Source organism: Temnothorax longispinosus, unplaced genomic scaffold, assembly GCF_030848805.1.
Source record: "Temnothorax longispinosus isolate EJ_2023e unplaced genomic scaffold, Tlon_JGU_v1 HiC_scaffold_76, whole genome shotgun sequence".
NCBI lineage: Eukaryota > Metazoa > Arthropoda > Insecta > Hymenoptera > Formicidae > Temnothorax > Temnothorax longispinosus.
In genome coordinates, this window is record NW_027270626.1 from 29,422 (window position 1) to 48,536 (window position 19,115).

Sequence of the window (19,115 nt, forward strand, 5' to 3'; positions counted from 1 at the left end):
CGACGTTGTTTTGCACAAAGCCTTCTTCGCTTTATTTCGATAGTCTTGAGCTGTTTCAATTTGCGCTCGTGAATCAGATCTTTTGCCGTACGGAATTTTTTAGTTTCGTGACCGGGTGAAAGCAAAGCTTTTTTATTAACTTTTAAAATATATTGAGATCCGAGGTTCTTTTGGCAGACGGCTGTAGCCACCCTCCAGTGCAATGACTCTGATGCAGCATAGAGACGATTCTTAGGATGCTTACTGGCGACAATATTATTAAATGATTCATTTCCTTGACTGGATGCACAAGGCGCTAATTTGTCAGCATTGTTGGCGAATGGTGAAATTATTTCGTCAATGAAACACGTAGATCGGGATCTGATAAAGGTTCTCCATTTGGTAAACTTCTGTAAAGTATTTTTTCTTCAGTGTTTTGATGTCGACACCACTCTTCACATTCATCGTGTTTTCCATAGGCATGAGGAACAATATTTAGTAATGCCTTGTTTACTTTTTGTGCGTTATCTCGATTTTGTGTTAGTGCAAAAGAAAAACATTTACCAAAGTATTGTATTAATTTTAACGGTAGATGTATTGCATATAATGCACTAGTCAATTCTTTCTTTGCATGGTTTAAATTGGACCATTTTTTTATTTTAGTCGCAGATTCCCTGCAGACTGCAGAAATAGTGCTGCAATCATCGTCGCCTATTAATACAGAAATTTTGGCGTTCTGTTCTTGGAGAATAGGATTATGATTGATGAGTTCAATTGCCATATTACTTTCTATTGCCTTGGCGGATTCCACAAAATTTTTTCTACAATCGTGATCTTCTAGTTTTCGACCATGTTCACATTTTGAACACCGTTTGCTTCGCGTGGCAAACGACAAAATTTTTCCAGTATTATAACCAATTAGAGAACTGTGGCCTATCAGATAAGAAAAAAGAAAAATTTTTATATATACAAAAAAATTGCATGTACAAAAATAAAATTACTAGATAACTATGCGAACCAGATAAACTATTATATATGCGTGGCCAGTCCCTCTCCGTTGCCATCCAGCATCGAATGAAGCTTTTAACTCTACCGACTCGACATTGTCATTACATGCGGTTAAATTATTATGTTGTAATTCTTTGTTGAAATCTAAATTTATTTTTTCTCTACTCGTCATTTGACTATAAAATTAAATATCGTTAAACTTATTAATAAAAAAATTATATAATAATAATCATAATATTCATATTAAAAAATTTGCAAATTTTTCACGATATTAAGGTTTATACTTTGAACTTTAAACCTTAATATCGTCTAAATGGTTATATTTATGAAAAAAACATAAGAGACCTTTTTTGTAGATCGTTAAATTTTCTACAAAAATATGTATTGATTATTTCATAATTTTTGATAGTCGATATGATACAACATTCATAAGAAGCAAAAACAATTTTTATAAAATTTATCAAACTTTAACTTTGAATATCTTTTGAACGGTTGAATTTATGAAAAAAATGATAAGAGATCTTTTTTGTAGAGCGGTAAATTTACTACAGAAAATCTATGTGGCGCAATGCTGTATTACTGTTTGTTAGATAGTTATAAAATTTTTTCTATCTTACTAAATGAAAAATAAAAAATCGCGATGAGCGACCTGTTAATATTAATATTAAGGGCTAAAATTTTAACAGGTATCTTATTTTACCTTCCTGCAAGTATATATGCTATTCGTGAAATGAAAAAAAAGTTGCTCCAAAATGACACACCCTAATATATATATATATATATATATATATATTCATTTATATAAATTCTGTGTATTAGAATTTTTATACTAATCTACTACGTACCTATATTATAATTTATTGGCTTCATAAAATAATTTTATAATTATGCCATTGCATGCATATCAACTTAAACACATTATAAAGGGATCTGTACATATGATTACATATATAAGAGATGATAACAAAGAGAGTACTTTGTTCATAAGAGATGTATACGTCTAACTTTACTGGTCTGTTGTATTATATTATTAAGAGAAATTGTATTACCGAGTTTAGTTTTTATATTTATTTTACGTGTCATTGCACGGCTTATTTGAAGTTAATTCTTTATTTTTGTATTTATAAAAAATCTAATTATTGCATTTTCTTTAATGCAATTTGCGAGATAAAAACCTCAATATTAGAATAGAAAAGAAAAAAAGGAAGGAGTGAGTGAGTGAATGAGTGAGTCAGAGAGGGATAGGGAGGAGAGAGAGAGAGAGAGAGAGAGAGAGAGAGACGCAGAGAAAAAAGAAAATAGAGACTTTTATAATTAGAAAATAATCTTTATTTTATATTCAAGTTTAAATAAATGACAAGTTTAGGGTTTATTGTACAATAATATTTGAAAATTAATTACATAAATGTTTAATATTACGTGTCTTCGATATTAAATTAATTAATGTTAAATTAATTTGATGTTAAACATTTATGTATAACATAACAACGGTTAATCAAACTTTGGCTAACAAAATTAATTCTTTTATTAAACTATTTGTAAGTGAAAGAAAAAAATTTTGGAAATCCTATAAACTATCCCATATATATATGTATGCATATATTGCATATAGGACTACTATTTAAACATATTGAATCGTTTTATATCCATTATTGAACGAATAGCGGAGATACAGTACAAACAATCATCACATGAATGGTGAATAAATCATGCAAATTCATTTTAATGGCAAAAGTTCATATTGCTAAAATTTCTACCACGGAAATTTTGAAAACGATAAGCACAACGATAAGCAATAGCGAAGCCACAAAATATGTATATTTATTTATATTAAGTTTTTGTTTTTTATTTTATACAAAAAATTTGTATAAAGAAATAAAGAAATAAGCAGTAACAACATTAATTTGACGATTAAAAACGGGAAGCTAAATTTTTTTTTGTATTTGAGACAGCCTGCATAGAAAACTTTTTGGGATCAAATTAGAATCCAGTCCGATTTCCTCTCAAAATTATGGATTCCGGTTGGGATAAACTTAAGAAGATTCAGAACAGAAGTGTAATGTTTTGTAAATTAGATTCTAAACGGGAAATCTGATCAGATTCTAAATGGAAAGTCTGATCAGATCCTAAATGAGAAATTTGAATAGATCTTATTTGGTCTTCCCAACGTTTTTCTAATATTTTTCGATTTTTATTTTATGTTAGAATTGAGCAAAGTATTGAAACACTTTGAAAATTCATACTTTATAAGTATAAATATTTAAGAAATTTAAATACTCCGACTATCAGACGAAAGTCAACTTAGAGCCTTAATTTTTTTAAAATATGATTTACATAAACGGTTTACACAAATAATCCCAAAATTAGAGCAATATTGACCGTAGAGTTTTTTTTAATATTATTTATAAGTTGACCATTTTTAATATTATTTTTATATTAAGTCTACAACTTATGTAAATAAATATATAATTTTATTCAAATAATTATTTTTTTACCTGCATCACCACGTATATTAATATTCCATAGGGGCTATTCTTTGGCAGGAGATTCTTTGTTTTTTACTTTTTTAAGTAAATTTTTAAATATTTCACTATTATATGGCGGTAATGGATAATAACTTAATAACATTTTAGTAACTGGATTATAAGTAATTCATGTTGCTGGGACACAATCTACATAGGGCACACCTTTTGCTGTTGAATTTTTATTAAATTCTATAAGTTATCAGTTATAAGATTTTTCAGTCATTCTTTAATCAATATCTATAAAATATAAATAAGATAAAATTATTCTAAATTATCTCTGTTATAAATTTTCTTTATTATAAATTATTATTAATGCAATTAATTATTTAACATTTACAGTCTAAAAAATTTTTCTTTATCATACACAGAAAGAACGGTTTTGCTTAAATTCAACAATATTTAAAAAAAAATTCTTTAAGAAATAATTGGTTCCTAAGATAATTGATAACTCTAATAATGATAGTAATCTAAAAATTTAGATACATATCGATCTTATTTTTTTATCATCTCTACGTGTTACATTATCATGCAACTTTTACACTCGTTTTAATCTTACCTTTATGGATGTTCCAAGTTTGAAGCTGATGAACACGTTATAATACACGAAACGGATAACATTTTTTAATCGCACCACACATTCTTCGTACTTTTCGCGAAGTTTACTCCATGAACTTTAAACAATCAAGTTTATCCCGTCGTAAAGTTCAATGGCGCGCGAACAGAAATTTCAATCCGGTGTAAAAAAGGAAACAAATTTCTTTAAAATTAGTTGTGTTGAAAGTCCATGTAATCTCAGTGAATTCAGACGTCGATACTATTGACGTAAAAGCAATCTATATATTGTCACGTAACAAAACGCGACAATGCACATAAAGTATTCTTGCGGCAAAATCTTCAATTTTCTGAAAAATCTTGAAGATTTTATTCACTGCAGTTACATGTAAATATATATCGGTTTTAATGCGCGTTTGGTCCTTCAAAAATGCATTATTTATAAATGCGCGTATTTGCGGATTGATGTTCGCGGTTCGGAGTAAAAAATAGAACAAAAACGGAGAGAGACCGGAAGGAAAGAGTAAACCGCGCGCGTCGACTCGATCCCGCGACGCGACTGTTTTATCTTCCCGGGACACAGAATCAACCCTTGCCCAACGATTTACTCTCTCTCTCTCTCTCTCTCTCTCTCTCTCTCTCTCTCTCTCTCTCTCTCTCTCTCTCTCTCTCTCTCTCTCTCTCTCTCTCTCTCTCTCTCTCTCCCTCCCTCTCTCCCTCCCTCCCCCCTCTTTCTCTCTTGCTCTATGCAAAGATCGTTTACAACAACAGTAGCATGAATAACAACAGCAACGGACATGCAATTACACGGCTCCTCCATTTTCAAGTCACTTCAAAAAACAAGTTTCCGTCACACGTTTAGGGGATTTGATGCCGCTTCCGTTATTACATGGTGTTGTACGAATAAATTGCATGCAATAATCCTTGAGCTTTCTGAAATTGTATGTTATCGCGTCACTCGATTATTCGCGTTCCTCGCTCGATTACAAACACATAGTTCATTCCGAAAACGCTCTTCGGAATTCTGAAACTTCGTTTAAACTGCTCCGCGGTTTACTTTCAAGTTTCATCCCACGCAACAAGGATGCAGTTCGGCGACGAGAGACTAACAAAGTACTAGCTGTTCTAATCAAAGACATTCCGTCGTTTCCCTCTACACAATAGCTCCTTCCATTTTTTGCCAGCATTTTTAAGTGCACCGCGATTTCAGATACACACCACTCGGTTCAACTCCGTGATCCCGAGAAAGTCCATCGGGAGCATGGATTGTGTGCCTAAATTAAAAAAAGTATAAATTAGAAATTTGCACACTTTTTTATTTTTATATAATTTTCACAGAAATTTGACGGACTCCATCCTCTTTTGGGTCCGAGAGAAAGAGAGAAGATGGAAGAGGGATGAGAATAAAAGCACTTAATAATTTTTTTAAATTGCGCGTATAAATAATCCTCTTTAGCTCGCTAATGACACATTTAAATGTTGCTAAATTTAACAAACGGCGCAGTACACATTATTAATGTAATGCATCAATTGATATAATACTTGATTTGATTTGATTTGTAGATTTGGCTTATACAGATTTGAATGCATTAACGTCCATTAACGCTAATTATGATCATAACTGGATTAAACTGCGCTTAAAATAAAAAAACTGGGCGAAATAGCGAGCTAGAGTGCATGAAAAGGATTATATTTGAGTTTACGTACAATACCTAGTGCAGGCGTATTGTTTCCTACGCGATGCAACTTTGAATGAAACAATGTTTCGACAAAACGCAATATGCAATTTGTATCGTATATCCATATCAATCTCGTGTCTCTGGCACAATCGTTAAATGAAACTCGCCTGTCAGACATTCATGCTCGCAAACAAACAATAAATGCTCGCGTTACAGTATAACGTGAGCATTTATTGCCTAGAAATCCCTTGGAGCATTGTTAACTTGTCGTTATATTTGATAAATCATTGTCCATGATGTGACGAGATATGAACTTTTGTTTGCAGACGCGCGGATAAAAAAAGCCAATAAGATATTATTATTAAAAATAGATCGTACGTGCTGATCACAATTATTATTAGCCATACAGTAAAATACAGCTTAGGAGATACATATGTGGTTTCGCTTTGACGCTAGCGTCAAATAAATGAAATTGAATTTGTTTAATATTCAGCGTCGTCGCTGAATCGTCGTTAATCGTCCCAGTATAATCAAACATATACTTCGAAATACGTAAAATATTAATTATTTTCAAGTAATATCTTTAAGTAATAATATTTTATGGATACATATATAAATAAAAGATATTATTTCTGAAGATCTTTGCTTGCTGAAAATGAGCGACGAGCGTCAACCTTAAATCGTTGTCGACTTTTATTTAAAGATTTACTCTCCTTTCACACATTTCTAGCGATTTATAGCTTTAAAGGAAAAAAAAAAAAATATTATATCTACATTTACGGAAAATAAAATATATATATAACTTCTTCCAAAAATATATAATGTATTTTTTTTTATAAAAAATAAATAACGCACACGTTTTTTTAAATTTTAAATCGTCAATGAGTCGTTATCACAAATGGCACACAGAAATGGGTGATATTTCATACTACATTAGATTTGTGCTATTTCTCGAATTCTAAAATTTAAAAATTTCTAACGCCATATTTAAAATCAACAATCCTCCAACCCGATATCAATTTTATCTTTACACAGACTGGTTTATATGTGTGTATATGTAAAAGAATTAATGTTATATAGAAATAGCTTTTAATGATCATCCTTCTTAAACGTAATAATTAAAACCCATAATATATTTTGTGATTAATATTATAGTAAAAACTTATGTGTAGTACAAAGGGAAATTTTTCTAACAAGTTTCTACTGCATTTCTCACACATTCTATTCTGATCTTTCACATACGTATTTGTGTTGCATTTTTCATGACTATTTTGATGATCTCGAAAGAGGTAAAAACGAGTTTTCAAGAAAACAATTCTTTTCTTATAATTTGAAACTTGGTCTTTGAAATGAGACATACACCGTCTCAATATTACATCCGTAAGCAAAATTTTATAATTTTTCAGCATATGTGTATATAGTAGATGTATAAATTACGAGGATATAAAGGGTTAAAATGTTTTAAGATAAAATATAATAATTAGCATCGCGCTATAACGAATTCAACGTTTCGATACATTTATGTTCGATTGATATTGATATTGATTGACCTTTTTCCCACGAACATCGATTTATTATATGTCATTTTATAATCAATTTTATGTGTTAACATTTTTTAAACAAAAATCAATAACTCTTTCACCAACCCTCGCACAATTTAAAACAACTTTATTTTAATGAGACTCTATATAAAATTACATGCTACATCTTATACACTTTTTAAGCAAAAATCGGTAATTCCTTCACCGATCGTCAAAAAATTCAGTTACATGTACATCTTATACACTCTTTAAGAAATCGGTAATTCAACCTAATCTTAAAGTATTATATATGAAATAAGGGTAGACTGAAGAATATAATAAAATTAGAAGTAGCCCAATTGAATCGATTCCGTTTTTCCGATAAGTGACCGTAAAAAATTACGTATTATTTCCCGAAAAATTAAAATCTTTTTCTACTCGAGTTTCATACTATTGAATCATTTCCGTTTTTCCGATAAGTGACCGTAAAAAATTCCCGAAATCGACTGTATATCTACCTGAAATCCGCTCTTCTTCTTCTTCTTCTATTAAATTGGCTCCTGCCGCTTTTCAGCGGTCAATACGGCCAGATTTGCCACTGTTTGTTAAACAAAGTCTAAATCACTGTTAGCGTAGCAAAGTCTAAATGGAAATACTTGAAGTCTGAGTGGAAATCGATGCAGACAATAGTTGAGCGCACGTTGCGACTGCTCGAAACGCGTTCACACTGCGAACTGCCGCCCGCCAATGGTGCCAATTCAACAGGTGGCTGTAAAAGGCGGCACGAATAGCGGCGGGCGGTGGTGGGGTGTAAAGAGGTAATTGTTGATAAAGGTTTCAGAGACGCTGGCGATCTTGACCGCGTAGTATTGTATAACTATAACGCCATGCAACAGGTGTCTCGGCCGTGATTATACAATCTTAACTCAAGTTAACCATTTTAGGGCTTGATAACAATCCTGCGATCTTGATTAGAACCTGGCCAGGGCTGTGCATGGAACCCGGACATGTTAAAAAATATATCTATTTTTAGACATCTGGGGAACCTCATACGGTCCTGGTGTTTGCCAGATCAAGCCTGATCGAAACGTCGCTTGACTTGAAAGCGGGAACCCTATTCACTCCAACGTTTTTTTCGCCTCTTTAATCCTCCAACCATGCACTTTCAAGTCAGACGTGTTTTTCAAAATGTTAATAGCTTTGAAAAATTTTCCAAAAATTATTATAATATCTTTGTACCTTTGACTAAAAATCAATGTAAAGAAAATTTGGAAATCATTTATTTAAATATTTTTTTACAACAATTATATGTTGACAAACACACGTTACGACTCGTTTTACTTAAAAAATCATAACTCACGAACAAATTGACGAAGCTTAATGAACCAAAACGCAAATTAAAGCTAAAAGTAGTGCGAATGAGAAAAAAAATGAGATAATTATTAATTAAATAGGAATACTTAATTTTGTCGCCGCAAATTTGGTAATTTTTAAATGGTACAGAAGGACTTTAAGGACTTAAAGAATGCTAGAAAAAGAATTTCTGAATAAGAAAAGGCGAATTTGGAGTGACAGATATTTTTTATGTAAAAAAATTAATTTTTTTTTATAATCGTAGCTCTTCCTTACCTCTTCCACCTGCCTCTGAGCCATAATAGACCTCTGTGGAATGTCAAATTTTTTTTTAACGACAAAAATATTTTAAATACGGTTAAATTATACACAAAAATACATTTTTATCGAAAAAAATGCTCATTTACCTTTCACACAACACTGACGTAATCCTCCAACCATGCACTTTCGTGTCCCACCGAGATTTTGATTGTTCGCCGTTTTGAGAGTAAATGAGCTAGGACTTTGAAATTTTTACCTGAGGTTCCCTGCCACAATAACTTTTTTCCGGCGTGGAGGGGATTCTCCCACGATCATTCGTTTTCCGGAACAAACGACTGTTAGAAATTCGTGGGACACGAAAGGCATGGTTGGAGCGAATAGGGTTAATTAAACGGGTCTTAGCGTTACACATACAGAGATATGTATCAAGAAACATATCGTGATAAGGTTTCCCGAGACATATCTCATCGTTTGTAGGAACCTCTTTGAAGGATTAATGTGATATAATATGTATCGATACATGAACCTAATCTCCCGCTCTTGATGGAATACAAGAGATCAGGCTAAATTCCTCACGTGGAATCGACGCTGTAATTCGAATATGCATATATATATATGACGACGCGTTTGGATTTTGCGGCGGTGTTCAGAGACGAGAGCGGATCGAGAAGAGGATTAGAGGATCGCTCTAGCGAAGCGTGTGGTCGAGGGATGTCTTAATAGGAAACGGATAACATCAGACCGACTCGCACGAATCGCTCACGTCTCAAATTTACTTTATAATTTTCTAAATAACTAAACTTGTGTTGTGAATTAAAGAAAGTTTGCTTTGTGTAGTAAAATAAGAACGTTGCAATAAAAAGTATTTGCTAAAGAATAATCCTCTGAGCTCTCTACTCCACGCTTGATCTTTAATAGAAAATAAGGGAAATTATCATGGAAGGAGATCGGCTTCCGACATATATACCTTTTTCAAAAAAAGGTAAAAAAAGGCGCCAAGTACACGCGCAATGTATGTTGTAAATCTAAAAATCTTAAATGGTAGTAGCTTTATTTCTTCCTAACAAAATAATTCACAAAATTGCGTTACCTAATTCAACCTAAGAGAATATATATACTTTAAAAAATAATTGTTGTGCAACTACTTTTAAAAAATAAAACAAAATTGTGTTACCTAACTCAGCCCAAGTGGTATGTATCTTTGTATTCCTGAGAGTCTTTCTATCAACCCAAGTGGTAGTAGTTTTAATTCTCCTTGATAAAATTATAATATTACAAAGAATTATTTTAATCACAAAGAATTAAAGAAGTAACATTATAAAATAAAAATATTTAATTAAAATAAAATAAATTTTTCTTGTAAAAAACTTGGCGCTGCTTTTTTAAGGTTTAGAACCTTTGCACATTGCAAGACTTTCTTATGGCAACGTTATAGTGTAACGAAACGTGGGTCAACGCACAAGAAACGTATCAGTTACGGCGTTAAGCGTCGTCTACAATGGCAGCAGGAGTATGGAATAAGACGTAAGCAGTAAGCTATTCTATTGACCAATCACAGTCGATTATTCTTGAATTGTAAAAATCCCATTAGTCAGTAACTTACTGCTTACGTCTTACTGTATACTCCTGCTGCCATTGTAGATGACGCTTTATACGTCAATACGTTTCTTGTGCGTTGATCTACGTTACGTTACCATACGAAAATTTTGTGCGGATGCACTAATCGATACGTTTCTTGTGCGTTAATCCACGTTACGTTACGCTACGCTATCATACGAGAGTCTTGTGCGGAGGCTCTTATCCAGACAAATTTGCATAGCGCATAAACATAAGCGTAAGAAATTGATTGGTTTATATGTATATGTGCAAAAGGAAATAGACCAATCCATCTCTTTATGCATATGCTTATGCACCTATGCAAGTTTGTCTGGGTTGACCTTAAAAAAGCAGCGCCAAGTTTTTTACAAGAAAAATTTATTTATTTTATTTTAATTAAATATTTTTATTTTATAATGTTACCTCTTTAATTCTTTGTGATTAAAATAATTCTTTGTAATATTATAATTTTATCAAGGAAAATTAAAACTACTACCACTTGGGTTGATAGAAAGACTCTCAGGAATACAAAGATACATACCACTTGGGCTGTAAATATTTTGAGTTAGGTAACACAATTTTGTTTTTTTTTTAAAAGTAGTTGCACAACAATTATTTTTTAAAGTATATATATTCTCTTTGCAATTGGCGCAATTTAAAGATTTCACTTTTTTTTTTTGAAATACGTATCACTTAGGTTGAATTAGGTAACGCAATTTTGTGAATTATTTTGTTATAGGGAGAAAAATATAAAGCTACTATACATATCATTTGGGTTGAGTTAGGTAACGCAATTTTGTGAATTATTTTGTTAGGAAGAAATAAAGCTACTACCATTTAAGATTTTTAGATTTACAACATACATTGCGCGTGTACTTGGCGCCTTTTTTTACCTTTTTTGAAAAAGGTAATTTTGTACTGATATCATGCGTTTTGTAGTGATAAGCACGTATCGGCAAAAAATTTCCATTTTTTATTTTTTTATTATTCACAAATTGATAATAACAACAAATTAAATTTTTATTAAATTTATATATATATATATATATATATATATATATAAAACCTCTTATTTTTTACAAATATACATATATGTGTATTTATATTCGTATTATATAGAGAATCGCTATAACATTAAATGTAATAATAGTTATAATATAGAACTATTGTCTTCTATTTTTGAAACTTATTAAATATGTATTTATTGATTAAATACGTATTTATTATATTTAATGTTATTCTTGTGAATTCTCTATGTTAGGTAGATATAAATACACATATATATCGTATATATACATATATATAATATTAACATGTTTTTAAATCATGTTTATCTGCAATAATTAAATTATTTATATTAAATCAATTATTATTTTTAAAATAAAAAATTTGCCTGACAATGTGATTATTCCTTATTGATTTTCAAATAAGTAATAATTCATGTATTAAAAAACACATGAAGAATATAAAACAATGCGAAACTGGAAACTACTGGAACAAATTCGGGTCTGGACTAGTTATTTATTGGTTCGGATTTCTTGACTGCTTGAACAGATCGACTGAGAAAAAGTTTATTATAATGGACCATTTTCCCGAAAATATTACATACATGGATCCAACTTGTATCAAATCTATGAATAATACGTGATTACAATCGATATAATTGTATATATTTATTTTGGTACAGTTATCTTCAAGAAATGACAAGAGATGATACATCTAATATTTGTAAATAGATTTCTGTTAGAGGATCTGATCATGGATTAATATTTTAATACTGTTTCTGATTGTTATCGGAATGAATTAAAGTATGGTTTTGTATTTTCATATTGTAATTATTATATTCAAGTCATTAAACTATTCATGTATTTTTATTTTCCCTCCAAATGTTTGCGAAAACTTAACTATTTAGTAGAGCTACATAATCGAGTAAATAAATTAAATATTATCACACAACTGAATGAATTAAAATCACAGTCCTTAAAATACAATGTAGCTACAATATATATATATATATATATATATATATATATACAGGGTGAATTTTAATGGATGTCCCATTCACAATTGTCATCTGCCAATTGTCTCAATTTTCTTCTATATATAAAAAAATTTTCCATTTTGTAACGAAGACGTAAAGTTTAACATATTCTATATAAGTGAAGTGCTCTTTATCAAAAAAAGGATGCTCGATGAAGTATTGATGGTAAAAGGATGGGACATCCATTAAAATTCACCCTGTATATATATATATATAATCAGCTGTTTTATAATGAATTAATTGTACGATGAAACAAAGTTATTATCTGGTTATAATATTTACAGTCCTTGAATCTGAATCCTTTAAACAAAATTGGACAATTCGTTGAATCTAAGATCAGATTTTAGCTTTCTTCCTATTTTTATCCGACACTGTATACTTGTCGTAACTTTTCGTTGGATCAAAAGGTTCCCATCTACTCGCTGGAAAAATGTGTTTGTTCCTCTCGTACCATGATCTAATGAGAAAAAAAAAAATAACATAAAAAAGAATTATGCAAAATATTCTTTTAATAATAAATACCTAAGTGTAAAACTTTTTCGACATGTGATTCCTCGGTTTCGACAGAAGCATCGTGCATAATACGAATATCATCGTGAACGTCAAATGTGAACAGAGGCCCGCTCTTTCCTCGTGCCTAATCGCAATATTACATACATTAAAATAACATGCCAACATTGTGATATTGCTTCATAAGTTTTATCATTTAGTATATTTACCTTAGTTACAATAAAATCAGTTAAGTTGCAGTAAAACGTATAATGGTGCGGTAATATAAGATTCTTCTTGACATACATTAACTGATCTGCCATTACTGTTTTAAGCTCGCTGAATTCGGGCCTCAGAACTTCTAAACATCTCTGAAGAACCTAATAGATAGAATTACCTGTATGTAAAAATTTAATTTATGCAGCAGAACATTATATATCATGCCAATGTTACTCCAAAAGTGACACTGGAGTATTTTAATAACTTAAACGTTCTCTAAACCACTGAGACACCTTTCTTTCACCTTTTTTCATTATAACACTCCGACGATGGTCAGATCCATCCCAATAACTGAATGTGATCTCAATTTCTTCTTCCTTCAACGCGTTCTGCTTTCTGGCCCATTCTTGTCTCAATTCTTCCCTAAGTTTATTTTCCTCCTCGTCCCTTTCCCTACTGGCAAAAAACATGTATCTACATCTGGATTTTTCTAAATCTTTTTAATCGCAGGGCCATCAGATTGCACATTTTCTGACTGCGGGGATTTTTCGGCATTGCCTTCGTCAGAAGACATCTCAGCTTCATCTTCGTCTTCGTCCAGATTAAAAGACAAAGCTTGAATCTGTCTCTTCTGTTTGTTCTTTTCTGTCTGCTTCGCCGCTAGTGCTCTTTCCTTTTCCTGCTCTTTTCACGTTCCTTCTATCAAAGCATAAATACACGTACAAAAATACAAATTATGAGATAATCAGGATCATAAGAAGATTGTAAGAAATTACTTGTGGGTATCAGGATTCGTGAATGTTCGCTCAATTTAACGGCGGATTTTCTCTTGCATTCCGCGTGACCGACGGTACATGCACATTTCGTGGCATCCAGCCTTAGCATCTTTGTGATATCGTCATCATGCATTAGGATTTTCTTCGTATCCTATCTTCTGAAGAATTAAGCCCATCGAAAATTCTTAATATGTATGACTAGATGACATTCAGAGCACTAGGCAGAAATCATATATATATATATATATATATATATATATATATATATATATATATTCACGGCAAACAGCATATATAACATCGTGTTATTTTTATAACCTATTTACGCAAACGTTACTTCTGTAGTAACTTACGATACGATAATTCCTCCGCGTAAACGGGGGATTTTATAGTAACTATTATGATCGGAAATCAAGAGCCACCGTTGAAAGTAGTGAAGGTTACGTTTCTCTGATTGAGAGACGACGACGTATCTTAATATGAATTACTGTAAGTTACTACAGATGTACTCACTCGCATAAACATATAGTTCGACAACTTTTACAAGACAGCATATACGTACGTGTGCAATTTTGGATATACCTTCCTTCTTTTAAAGATCTCCTCGACATCAACTCTCTGTGGTTAATACTTTATATATTTCACTTACTACGTTTACGCGAGCGTAGTAAACTTACGATAATTCCTTCGCGTAAACAGAATTTTCCTTCGCGTAAACGGGATTTTGTAGTACCTTACGATAATTTACTCCGCGTAAACGAGTGAATTATCGTAAGTTACTACAGAAGTAACGCTCGCGTAAACATACAGTTTGACAACTTTTACAAGGCATTTGTAGATACACCTTCCTTCTTAAAGATCTCTTGGCATCAGCTCTCTACGGTCAATACTTATATATATTTCACTATCTGTCACGACGCGGCAACGATCACGAATATCACACACTTACACTTATCCTTTTCTAGGTTGTAAAAAACTGTCACGCACTGCGACAGTGCACGAGTGCAATCTCGTGTCAAAAATGGGAAAGAGACACACCAGCCGCCATTTTTGTCCGACGTGGACGTTTCTTAAAAAAAAATTTTCCACATTTGGACTTTGCATCGCAATATCTTCGCTTGTAGGGCACGTAATGGAAAAAAAAGACTTTTATTTATAAATCAAACCCCAAGCTATCGATCGAACCTACTTAGAAATTGATCCGTTCACTCGTTATTGAGATCTCAAAATCTCGGATACTCGCAACTCATGCGTTCGCGTAAAAGAGTCACGGTGCGTCTCGCTTCGCGCGTACTTGGCACGAGACACTACCGTGTCTCTTGATATATATATATATATATATATATATATATATATATATATCTATGTACACACACACACACACACACACACACACACCACACACACACACACACACACACACACACACACACACACACGCACGCACGCACGCACGCACGCACGCACGCACGCACACACACACACACACACACACACACCACCACACACACACACACACGCGCGCGCGCACTAGTATCGAGAACCAACTCAAGTTCCTTGTAGAACCTAGAAAACTAGCAACGACCGGTAGAGATTGCCGTGTGCTTGTTAAAACTTTCCGCTCTGCTCCGCGCGTAGCCTAGTAGCTCTTAAGGAATATTAATACATTTTAGTAGTATTTTTTTTATGCGACTGGATAAAATTAAAAAATTTGTTCGTAAAATGTCAATTACAATTTTATTTTTTTACGTTTTAATTTTTTAATTTATTTGTTTTAATATTTCACAAATACGCCTATACGCATTATTATCGAAATGTATCCACAAAAGAGATGAATATCGAGGAGTGAAAAAAAAATAAAAAAAGTAATCGATATACGAATGCTAACTTTTATGCAATATACATTATTACGTAATTTTAGAATGAGTGAAAGAGCGACCACGGGCCATACAAGAATCAAAAAGGAGCTAGGAGTGATACACCCTTACAACATGGTAGAGTGTACGGTAAATATATCCTTCAGGTTACAAAGGATATGGTTGCTACTGGATATTTATGGGATCCGGTTACGTCATTAACGGTATCGATCAATTCGTTTATACATTTTTTAAGCTTATATATAGAAAGAAAATATTACAATCGTTGTTTACTGTCGTTGAATTGGTTTTCACAGAAGACAAATATTAATGGAATGTAATGTTTCAGGTGTTGCAAGATGCCACGACTATAGTGCTGCGACTCTACAAAATGCCTCATGTTCCCGGAAAACGCTATAAGTTTGTCTGTGGGTCTGTTTTTTAGCTGCACTGGAGAAGGTATTTAATTATAATTAATGACTGCGTGTGTACATACATACATACATACATACGGCTGTAAAATGGAACGGAGAATAGTTTAATATTAATATATACACAGTAAAAAATCGTGCGTCCAAATGTTAAAATTTTCTTGTGTTACAAAGATTTGACTATTATTTCAATGTAAAATTAACATACAACAGCTATGTTATTATTTTCGTAACATTTTCATGTGTTAAATTAATGTCAACGTGATAACTTAACACTTTATGTATGTCATTTAGAAATTAAATATTATTTTGAGTTCTTTTAACATAATTATTTCAAAAAATCAACACGTCTTAAAGTTATTTTAACATAAACAAAAGTTAAAGTAAATCTTCAAATAATCGTAAACTTTGACATACAAAATAATCAAATTTACTACAATCAAATGTTCAAAACAACATTTCTTTTAAGTTGAAGTAACTATCGTTTATTCAAATATGTTATATCGACATTTTTTACAAGTTATTTTTACATTATACTTAAAGTAAAAGAACAAATATAAATGTAAAATATAGTGTCAATAAATTAACACTTCTAATTTGTCAACGAGTAACACACGATGAATGAGTTATTTTAACTCAAAATTTAGAGTGGATTTTCTGGGACATTTAAAAAATGTTACGATTAACATTTTATTTTTTACTGTGTAAAATTCATTAACATATGTAATTCAATAAGTAATACAACACATTTTTTTCTCATTTAAGGTTTGTTTTATTTTAATTTTAAAACTGCAGTTTTAAAACTGCAATAAAACAAATCTTGAATGAGAAAAAAATGTGTTGCATTACTTATTGAAAGCCCCTCGAATGAAACTCATGATTTTAACAACTGAATTATTCGTTTAGATTACCAAAGAACGACGAGAAGAGGAAAAAGTGGTTAGAAGCATTAAATTTAAGTAATTATAATGTACCAAAATCTGGTCCTGTGTGTTTTGCTCATTTTCAAGAAGTGGACTATGATACAACTAATATTTGTCGAACAAATTTGCTCAAAGCAAATGTTATTCCATTTGTAAGTAAAAAATAAAATTTTATTCTTATTAGCAATTATTAGCCAATTTTTATTGTACAGTGCTTATATGCGCTCATATGCCTGGACACCGAAAATTGTCTGCGTTGCGGAAATTTGCTTCGTCTCTTTCTAAGAGGGACAGTTAGAAAGAGACGAAAAGTGAGTTTTCAAAACGCATCCAATTTTCGGTGTCCAAGCATTAATGAGCGCAACTGTACAATAATAAGATAATTCATGCAGATTTTCCATGTTTTAGTTATCTGAAAAATACGCTTGCAAAACAATATACCTACAGGCAGAAAAATATGTGACAAAAATGTACAAAATGATGGAGCTGGTTAGTATTGAAATTGATTAAATTTATATACATTAAAAATAATTTTTAGCATACTAGCATGGTTCTTAAGGTAGTTGTATCGCGACAGTATTAGTCAAAAATAATGGTCACACTGCAATACGATAATGTACAGAAAACTCTACTTATCTGTGTAAAACTTTTGACTGAGCTTGTACTGTTTTTACTCGCGTCAGTACTGTCAGTTACGTATTTAAAGTATTTAAAGCGCGACAACTAACCTATGTAGTAACTAACACATACGTGCACGATTTAGGTTGCGTTCCGCGTGCTAAATGTCGGTAACGCAAAGTTATTGATTTTTCGTTATGTGAGCGAGCGAGAAGATATAAGAGTGAGCGAGATGACAATAAGAGCGAGCGAGACAGTAATTGGAGTGAGCGAGATGAGAATAACACATGCAGAAGGCTCGGGGGTGGGAATCTGATCGAGGATCGAGCATCGGTCTTTTCCTTGCGCGCCGTTGTTCTTATCTCGCTCCTCCTGTTACTGTTCTACTCGCTCTTATTGACGACTCGCTTGCTCTTATACTTTCTCGCTCGTTCACGTAACAGCTGTGTTTTAAGATCGACACGCTTTAGAAATTATCACATTAAACATTTTTTATATACACCGGGATACACAATACACATGTATAAATTTCTCAATTATATTATATAATAAACGATTTAGAACAACGAATCGAGAATAATTTTATTCAATGCAACTCGCTATAACTGTTACTCATTATTACTTATAGTATTTACTACTGTGACACTTATACATTATACTGTTTATATGTTGCATCCAGTCGTCCACCGGTCATACTTTTTCTATCGCGACGATGTATGTATACGCATTTTTTTTTTTTTTAAGCAGGGAGGGGAAAATGCCTGACGCACACCCGCGTCGGCCGTCCGGCGGGGTAGTGTGTGGTTTGCACCTACTGAAAACCCCTCCCCTTCATTCTACAATAAGATTTCTAACAATATAAATAGTTAATACATTAATATCTTTGAAAAAAAAATATATATATATCTATATATATACATATGTATATTATTTGGAAATAACTAATTTTTTAAGGCTATGCTATATAAACTATTTATATTTAGCTGATGTGCAATTTAAACATAGAACGCATTTTTAAAAAAATTTATCAAAAAACAGAAAAAAGATTTAAACTCTTAGAAGTTTTATTTCAATACTTTGTGTTGCTGTTAATGAGCATGACGTAAAGACCACACTCACAGTTGAAATAATTGCATAAATCGTCGACTAACAGGTTTCATCACGGGGAAATATACATAAATGTAGATTTCCTTTAATAAAAATGTCAGTTGTATTTTTGACGTCTTTTTTTCTCATATTTATATTTTACGATGTTTGTTATTGCGAATGGTTTATGAAAATCATTGATA

General features: G+C 31.9%; 3 long non-coding RNA genes across 5 annotated transcripts; 1 reads left to right on the forward strand and 2 right to left on the reverse strand.

Annotated features, from left to right (window-relative positions):
• Positions 1-12,577: 12,577 nt before the first annotated feature.
• LOC139825003 (uncharacterized) lies at positions 12,578-13,915 on the reverse strand. Of its 2 annotated transcripts, none has more exons than XR_011735404.1 (4): positions 13,527-13,915; positions 13,234-13,383; positions 13,037-13,151; positions 12,578-12,971 (listed from the first exon to the last, which is right to left on the reverse strand). It is a non-coding gene; the product is annotated as an uncharacterized lncRNA (long non-coding RNA). The 2 variants fall into 2 exon arrangements; XR_011735405.1 differs by having other exon boundaries at positions 13,234-13,400.
• A 35-nt stretch (positions 13,916-13,950) lies between these two features.
• On the reverse strand, positions 13,951-15,307 carry LOC139825007 (uncharacterized). Its single transcript, XR_011735409.1, has 4 exons — positions 15,188-15,307; positions 14,948-15,067; positions 14,561-14,875; positions 13,951-14,215 (listed from the first exon to the last, which is right to left on the reverse strand). It is a non-coding gene; the product is annotated as an uncharacterized lncRNA (long non-coding RNA).
• A 171-nt stretch (positions 15,308-15,478) lies between these two features.
• On the forward strand, positions 15,479-17,729 carry LOC139825005 (uncharacterized). Of its 2 annotated transcripts, none has more exons than XR_011735408.1 (4): positions 15,479-16,078; positions 16,204-16,313; positions 17,192-17,360; positions 17,601-17,729. It is a non-coding gene; the product is annotated as an uncharacterized lncRNA (long non-coding RNA). The 2 variants fall into 2 exon arrangements; XR_011735407.1 differs by having other exon boundaries at positions 15,488-16,078; positions 17,617-17,721.
• The last annotated feature ends 1,386 nt before the right edge of the window (positions 17,730-19,115 follow it).